The sequence below is a fragment of the Montipora foliosa genome, chromosome 1, assembly GCF_036669935.1.
Source record: "Montipora foliosa isolate CH-2021 chromosome 1, ASM3666993v2, whole genome shotgun sequence".
NCBI lineage: Eukaryota > Metazoa > Cnidaria > Anthozoa > Scleractinia > Acroporidae > Montipora > Montipora foliosa.
In genome coordinates this window covers 38,131,656-38,139,155 of record NC_090869.1, presented here as the reverse complement: position 1 = coordinate 38,139,155, position 7,500 = coordinate 38,131,656, and positions in this window count along the sequence as shown.

Here is a 7,500-nt window from a genome sequence, read left to right as displayed (position 1 = left end):
AACTCCTCTAATGTCTCTTTCGAGTTTGCGAGATAGTCCAGTTTCTTTCTTGTGTCAAATGCCACTTTGTCAGCATCTTTTTCTTCAAGACCACCGCTTTCACTTTCTTCAAAGCCAAAGTTGAGTGGCCAAGGTTCAACTGACTCTTTCGGCCTCTCATGAATACAGGCAAGGTGAAAGATTACTGCTCCACTCTCCTTGAACTCCTCTAATGTCTCTTTCGGGTTTGCGAGATGGTCCAGTTTCTTTCTTGTGTGAAATGCCACTTTGGCAGCATCTTCTTCTTCAAGACCACCGCTTTCGCTTTCTTCAAAGCCAAAGTTGACTGATGGAGGTTCAACTGACTCTTTCGGCTTCTCATGAATACAGTCAAGGTCGAAGCATACTGCTCCACTCTCCTTGAGCGCACCAGATAATGATGGCGCATTAAACTTACTAGTTTGCAGTTGTTGTTTCAGCAAATCGTTCCCTGTCATTCCTCGTATTTCGGTTTGGAGGTCATTAAGAGGCAAAAGCAACGCCAGGCAACACGAAAGAGACCATTGTGGATTTTTGCGCCACTCCTTGACAAAGCGGTAGATATACCAGACGTACTGGACTGAAAAAGAGAAAGTAAAGAAATACGTTTGTTCGTTATCTCTAGCGAGCGAAAAGCCAAAGAGCGGAGCTTCGTACTCTGAAAAGTGCGCGACTTTCTTTTTCTTCCAGTAGATGTTAATGCCCGGATGTTTGTTTGCGTGACGGTAGTCCATTCATAGTGAAAGATCTTGAGGTGTTTCAGATGCATAGCCAAAGGAATTTTGTGGGGGAACTATAAAAATAAACTTGTGTTTGAAGAAAATTTGAAAAAAAGGGACCCAAAAGTACAAACCGATTCTGTGTCTTCATCGTAGCGGTGCAGTCTACGGAGTTTTTGACAGCTTTAACAATTACAAAAAAACAAAACCTTCGATAAGGGAACAGCGTGAAGTTGTCAACTAATTATTTTTAAAAGGACGTTGTATCTTTCGTATAAAGTAAGATGCTTGATATTTCTGAGCTCACTATCCTCACACAATGCTAACCAATCGAAAGCCAACTTCCCAATTCTCTAAATTTGCTTTAATTACAATTAAGAACAAAATGCTTACCCACAAGAATTCCAATCACTAGAAAGTTTGCTCCAAATACCAATGCCTGGAACATGATACCGTCCATGTCCACCGAGAATTGTACTCTCTCTGCAGGTATTCTACTTACAGCACCTATTGCAAGGTTGACGAAAGTTACAGCAAGGGAAGAAACCATCAATTTGTTCTCAGAGGGCTCTGCTATCGGCCGCTTGAGCGCAAAGAACATAGCATAGAGACCTGACATAACACAAGCCAACCCAATATAGGCTCTTCTCTCACTTCCTATCAGGATAATGCCTGAAGTTAAGGTTACCTTTCGAGCTGTTTCAACAAGTTCCCAATACCACGAGTGATTGTTGTAATTTGCGAGTAAAAACCGTAAGCCTGTGACAATTTCGGGATTTGAATGCTGGGAATATGTGTCTTCATTATCGCTTCCGTCGCCATATTTCTTCAATGACCTTTGGTGTCTCCAAAGAACCGCCAGGACAGCTATAGGTAGAAACATGATGTACAAAATACTGCAGTACGCAACAATCACAGATCGTTGGAATTCTTGGCTGGAACACTTGATATGAAGGTCAACTTTGAGAAACGTATCGCACTTTTCACTGTTTTCGTCATAGCACAGTTTGCGACAAGCTAGTGGAAGAACACTTACTGTCTTCGAGAAGGTGCTTAGATAGGTTACGAAAAGGAAGAAAAAGACCGTTCTGTAGGCCAACTGCTTTGATTCGGAAATTTTCTTCACTTTCTCCCCTCGACTCTGGAAGGTCTTTCTGGTTAATAAGGCCTTCCTAATGCCATAAATAATGATTGCTATAATGATGACTGCAGCATTGATACCAAGCATAGCAAACAATCTTCCAAAAGCATTGACTTTTAGAATTGGAAAGAGGCAGTTGATAGGAGCAATCTGGAAAATATTTAGCTGTAACATCTCGGAATATTTTCCAATAAGGGAGAGAGAGTCTGGCCACTTGATGTATGCAAATGCTTCAAGAACTCCAAAAATTACCTGGTAAAAACTGATAACAATTTTTAGTCTTCCAAGAACTATATCAACTAAGGAGCGACCTTGTTTCTTCTTGGCTTGTTTCCTGCCTCTCCAAACCACAACCGCAGTGATTATAACAATCACTGCTGCTATGACGGAAAGCTGTGCGATCATCCATGTTTTTGATGGGCACTCTCTGCATGTCTTCAACTGTTTGTAATATCCAGGACTGCACACTTCACACAATGGTCCTTGATATCCAACATTACATGTGGAGTTAAATCCGCCCTGACATGATTCCGGTCTTGGGCACTTATGTGGTCGAGGAAGAGAGTATGGGTACTCAATGATGGATTGGATTTCAACAGGAGAATTCCCGTGCAAGACCTTTGTAAAGGATTTGTAAAGTTCTTTGTTTGTATCATTCTCCCATTTCCACCAGTAACCGCGTTGAAGAGTAACGGCACCTTTTTCGCATTTGAATCCATCTTGCTTTTCACATGGCTCGCAACCTTCAAACATGTGCCTTCGAAAGAATCCCTCACGACAGTGACATGCCCGAAATCCAGCAAACAACTTTCCTTCCGTCCCTGGAAAAAAATCAGACACTGCAATTCATTTATTCGTACAAAAAAGGAATGACGAAACATCGCTTAATTTAGCTATGTTACATTTTCCCTGGTGTATAGATAAACATTTATTAACTCATTCATATTAATTAGTAATAGTTGACACTACAGCTGTCCCCGCTGTTAAGTACAGTTATACGCAGAATTTAATGTTTCCAGGGCCCAGGTGGATGTGGCCCCCGTTGACAAACGCAGCAGTTGATGTTGAAGAGGAGAGACAACAAATCAGATTTGTTGTCGACAGTTTTGTAAAATAGCGGACATACCTCTGAAAGCACCGGAAGTGCCATTTTTTGCGCCCCTGAAATCAGTACCGAATATGAAAAGGGCGTTGTGAGTAGACAGTTTGATCATGGCGGACACATGGTGTACCAGTCGAAACAGAAAGGAAGGGAAACGCATGGTCAATATTTACCGCAACGTGGCCATTGTTTTTTGAAATGTAACATGCTGCAAAGGATGAAGTCTTTTAGTCTTGAGTAACGTGAATAACCACCGTTGCACTATTTAATGTCAATGCTTTATTTAGATGTCCTTGATCTGGATTATATATTCGCAGTTATAGGATTAAATGGCCAAATGAATAGTAAGAAATAGGAAGTGTTAGAATCTGACTGGATGAAAGAACTGAAACGGTGTCACGGTATTAATAAAGTAATAGTATTATTAATTAAAATTTAAAAAACGATCTCTGGCTAAAATGATTAAAAAACTACGAGCTTTCGACTGCCCGAACTGCAGTCTTCGACGGGTAAAATGAATGATAAGAAATCGATGAGAAAATTTAAATAAAAACGTACATTGCAAAATGATGAGAATGTAGAAAATTTGTGAATATTTGTTAAAAAGAATGTTGTATTGTCCAGGTAAAGGGCACGAATTGTTATCTGCGTTGGGTGTCACTGTGGTATGCCACGCTTCTAATGTTTTTGTCGTTCTAAAAGTGCCTTTGTCAATAACTGACGCATTCTCGAAATCAATGGCGTGGTTATTGGACCAAGCGTGATTGGCAATTCTAGAACCTTTGGCCGCAGTTTTGGTGTTCCTTAAATGTTCTTTTTTTCGCGTATTGAAAGCTCTGCCGGTTTCCCCAATATAACACATAATCATGAGTTTGGTTCATAATCATTTTAGCCAGAGATCGTTTTTTAAATTTTAACTATGTTCCATCCTGGCTGCGGCCCTTCAATATTTTCAAGTATTATTAATGATACGTACATCGAGTGAACATTTTGTATAGAAAACTCTTCCGGTACCAAAAATTAGAATTCGGAAATTTTGAGAGTGTCCCCAACAATGCAGCTACCCATGACATGGTTTTGCATGTTTAAGAGTTTCCTATGTTGCATGATTTTGTTATAGCACTATGGGAGACTTTGGCGGAGTTTGAAAAGCACGAACGCTCTTAAAATCAAAACAAAAAGATCTCAAGAAGAAAGGCAAAGGTAATAAACCAAATGCTTTAGTTCCTCTCACATGAGACGAAATAAAACTGCTGTATGACAAAGAAATGTTTGGATAGTCAACTCCCGAGGCTTTCTTGAATACAGTTTGGTTCAACAACACAGTCAATTTGTTCTCAGTGGTTAATTGTAAAGAACATCGTGATTTCTGATGGGGTGATGTAACTACAAATGGTGAAGAATTTTTAGAATATACTAAGTGAAAAACTGAGATTCGAACCGGAGCCAATCCCAGAGATGTCACGCGAATAAAACTAAAAATGTTTTAGTTCTCGATATTTAAATTCCTAACCTGACTGTGATCAGAAATTAAATTCACGAAACAGTCAACCCAATTTTTTCCAGATTTATAGTATCTACTGTTTTCAAAGGCCCCATTAAAAGCTGAGAATTTTCATGGTCATTCAAAGAATTCTTTAAAAATACACTTTGCTTCACTTTCTTCTGAGCAATCGCTAAAACTCTAATTTTGATAGAAATGTTTGTACATTTAGTTTCCTTGAATAAAAGCATTAAGTGATAACTTGTTGTGGTGCTTGTGTTGATTTCCCCGCGCAATTGATAGAGGTTGTCAACATTATTTGGTAATATCTCAGTACATACGTGTTAAACAAATACTTGGTTAGTTCGTTTGTGATTTCTCATAACTCGTCAATAGAAAGGCACCAAGCTTCTAATTCTGTTAACATCTCTTACTGGAAAACTGAATTGAAAACAATGCAAGATCTAAGAAACTGTTTTGGAATACTGTGTAAGCATTTCAAGATATCACCAAATCCTCAGCCGTAGTCGAATGAAAGACTTGTCGGAACACTTATGCTAATGATAGTCTAAAGGGAAATGCCTGGATTAAATTTTTGCTTGAAATATATATTCGACTTTAAAAAAAACAAGGCACAATCTCAATATTGTTTTACTAAAGTTTTAAATTGCTTTGAAAGAGTTACCCCAACTCTTCCATCGTTTGAAATCTGGAGCTCTTACCAGCTTGAACTATCACATGAATGAGGGTAAATTAGGGAAAGGAACCTAGAAATTGATTTTGATGAGGGAGCAAAACCAAGGAACCCAGAGAAAAACTCTCGAGCCAGGTTAAGGGCCCATGTTTCACCAAAAAGACATTGCTCACACGTTGAATTTCGCACAGACGGAGAATCCGAAAATCACCGGCGAGTACCCAGACAAAACGCTGGAACTATTTATCACAAGAATTGTAAACTCGCTCTTTAGATTTACCCTGCGAGTAGTTGGTTTCTCCTACGCTTCCCGAGAAGAAAAGCAGTGCGAACAACCGTTTGATTTTTCATCGAGCATGTGCGAAGCACGTCACACGCCACGTGATGTATTTGACATTTCATTTCGCGGGAAATCACTACACAGCAGGCTCGCCCAAACGCAGCAGTTACGTAGCTAAACCCAAAACAAGTTTACTAACTTGTTTTACCTGTTCAAATTTAATTCATTCGTCCTTGGCGCTGGACGGCTGCTTACTCAAAGAAACTAACGGTTGCTCGCAGTGGTTTCTCTCTCGGGATGCGTAGGAGAAACGGACTGCTCACAGGGTATTTAGATTAGATTAGCGCTGCAAAAAATCTCTTCATATTGTTTTCTTGATTACGTTTAAACAAATGACCTCTGGTTAACCGTTTCGACAAGTATACAAGAGAATCTCTAACACGACAACTACTCATAGGTTCACAATGATATCACTAATGACATCTATCAACGCCGCACTGATGCAGCGTTTACACGAACGCGGTTTCACATCGACAACGGTTTCATGACTTCGAAACCGCGTCAAAATCGATGCGGTTTATAAGTGTTTACACGGAACCGTTTTCGCCAGAAAATTCAAGTCGTGATGGTATAAGGGAGCGCAGCACTACGTGCTTAATTCACTATTTTGAATTGAACAGTGTAAATCGATGCGGTTTCGCTGTTTACACGACAGATGAGGTAGCGTTTACACGAACGCGGTTTATTTGTAACCGCATCGTTTTCGATGCGGTTACACCTGTTTGCACGACAACGATCGAGATTCTTGCCTAAACCGTGTCCATTTGAAACCGTTGTCAAAAGTGGAGCGTTTTCAAAACGATGTGGTTTCATCTGTCGTGTAAATAGCGAAACCGCATGGATTTGAATACGGTTACTATTTTGGCGCGAAATTTGCATTCTTCAGTTCAAAACAGTGAATTTAGCACATAGTGTAGCGCTCACTTATACCATCACGACTTGGATTTTCTGGCGAAAACGGTTCCGTGTAAACACTTCCAAACCACATCGATTTTGACGCGGTTTCGAAGTCATGAAACCGTGTCGATGTTAAACCGCGTTCGTGTAAACGCTGCGTGATGCTTTGCTTTACTGCGTTTTTCATAGTGCTGCGGAATTCATATTCAAGCGCCAATGGCCAAACTGCGTTTTGGCTTCCCTCAACTAAACTTCCGACGTCAGCTACAGATGACGAAATCAATAGATGCGTAACTAACCCTCCAATCAGCATCTTTGGTTCTCACGGTACATTCACATATCCAAACTGGACACCGATGGAAGCGATAGAATCTGTACGAATATTTTTACCGAAGAATTTCTAAGAACATATCATAATGGTGTTCCAGCTGTGGACTGAACAAAAACTTCAATTCATTTTCCGGAGGCAAGGTCGATCTTGTCGGCTAAGTTCAAAAATTTGATTGATGGAAGCCAAAACGCAGCTTCGCGCCTAGCGCTTGAATTTAAGATTTCGCAGAACTATAGGAAATCGCAGTAATTAGTCATCTACCCGTTTTATGATATTGCTATTGAAATGTAAATTGCTTTGGCCTTGCTCCAATACATATAGCTGATTTATTAGAAAGATATATACCTTAAAGGTACTCAGTGAGTATTTTTAGTTAGGGATCTTAATGTTGCGAAAGACCCTTTTACGTTTCGGCTGCAATACTTTGAGATGGCTAACCAGATCACTTGCAAACTGTAGTGGTAGTCTTTTTCATGTGTTTTTTAGTGTTATTAGTGATTCCAAAGTCAGTCATACGGATGTTGGCTGTATTAAAGACTTACTCAAACCAGTATGCTGATTTTTTTTAGACACAGCTTATTGAAAAAAAGGCTTTTGAATTTTTCTTACATCTAATGCATTTAGTCTCTTATCAAGACAGCATATTAGCCTTTGAAATTCTTGATTTTTCTGCGATGAACTAGTAAGCGCTTTTCGTGAGAGGAGATTAAAATGTCGATGTTTGGCAAAAGAGCTCTTTTTCTAGTTTGATAGTCTTGCTGCTTTAATCAAAGTG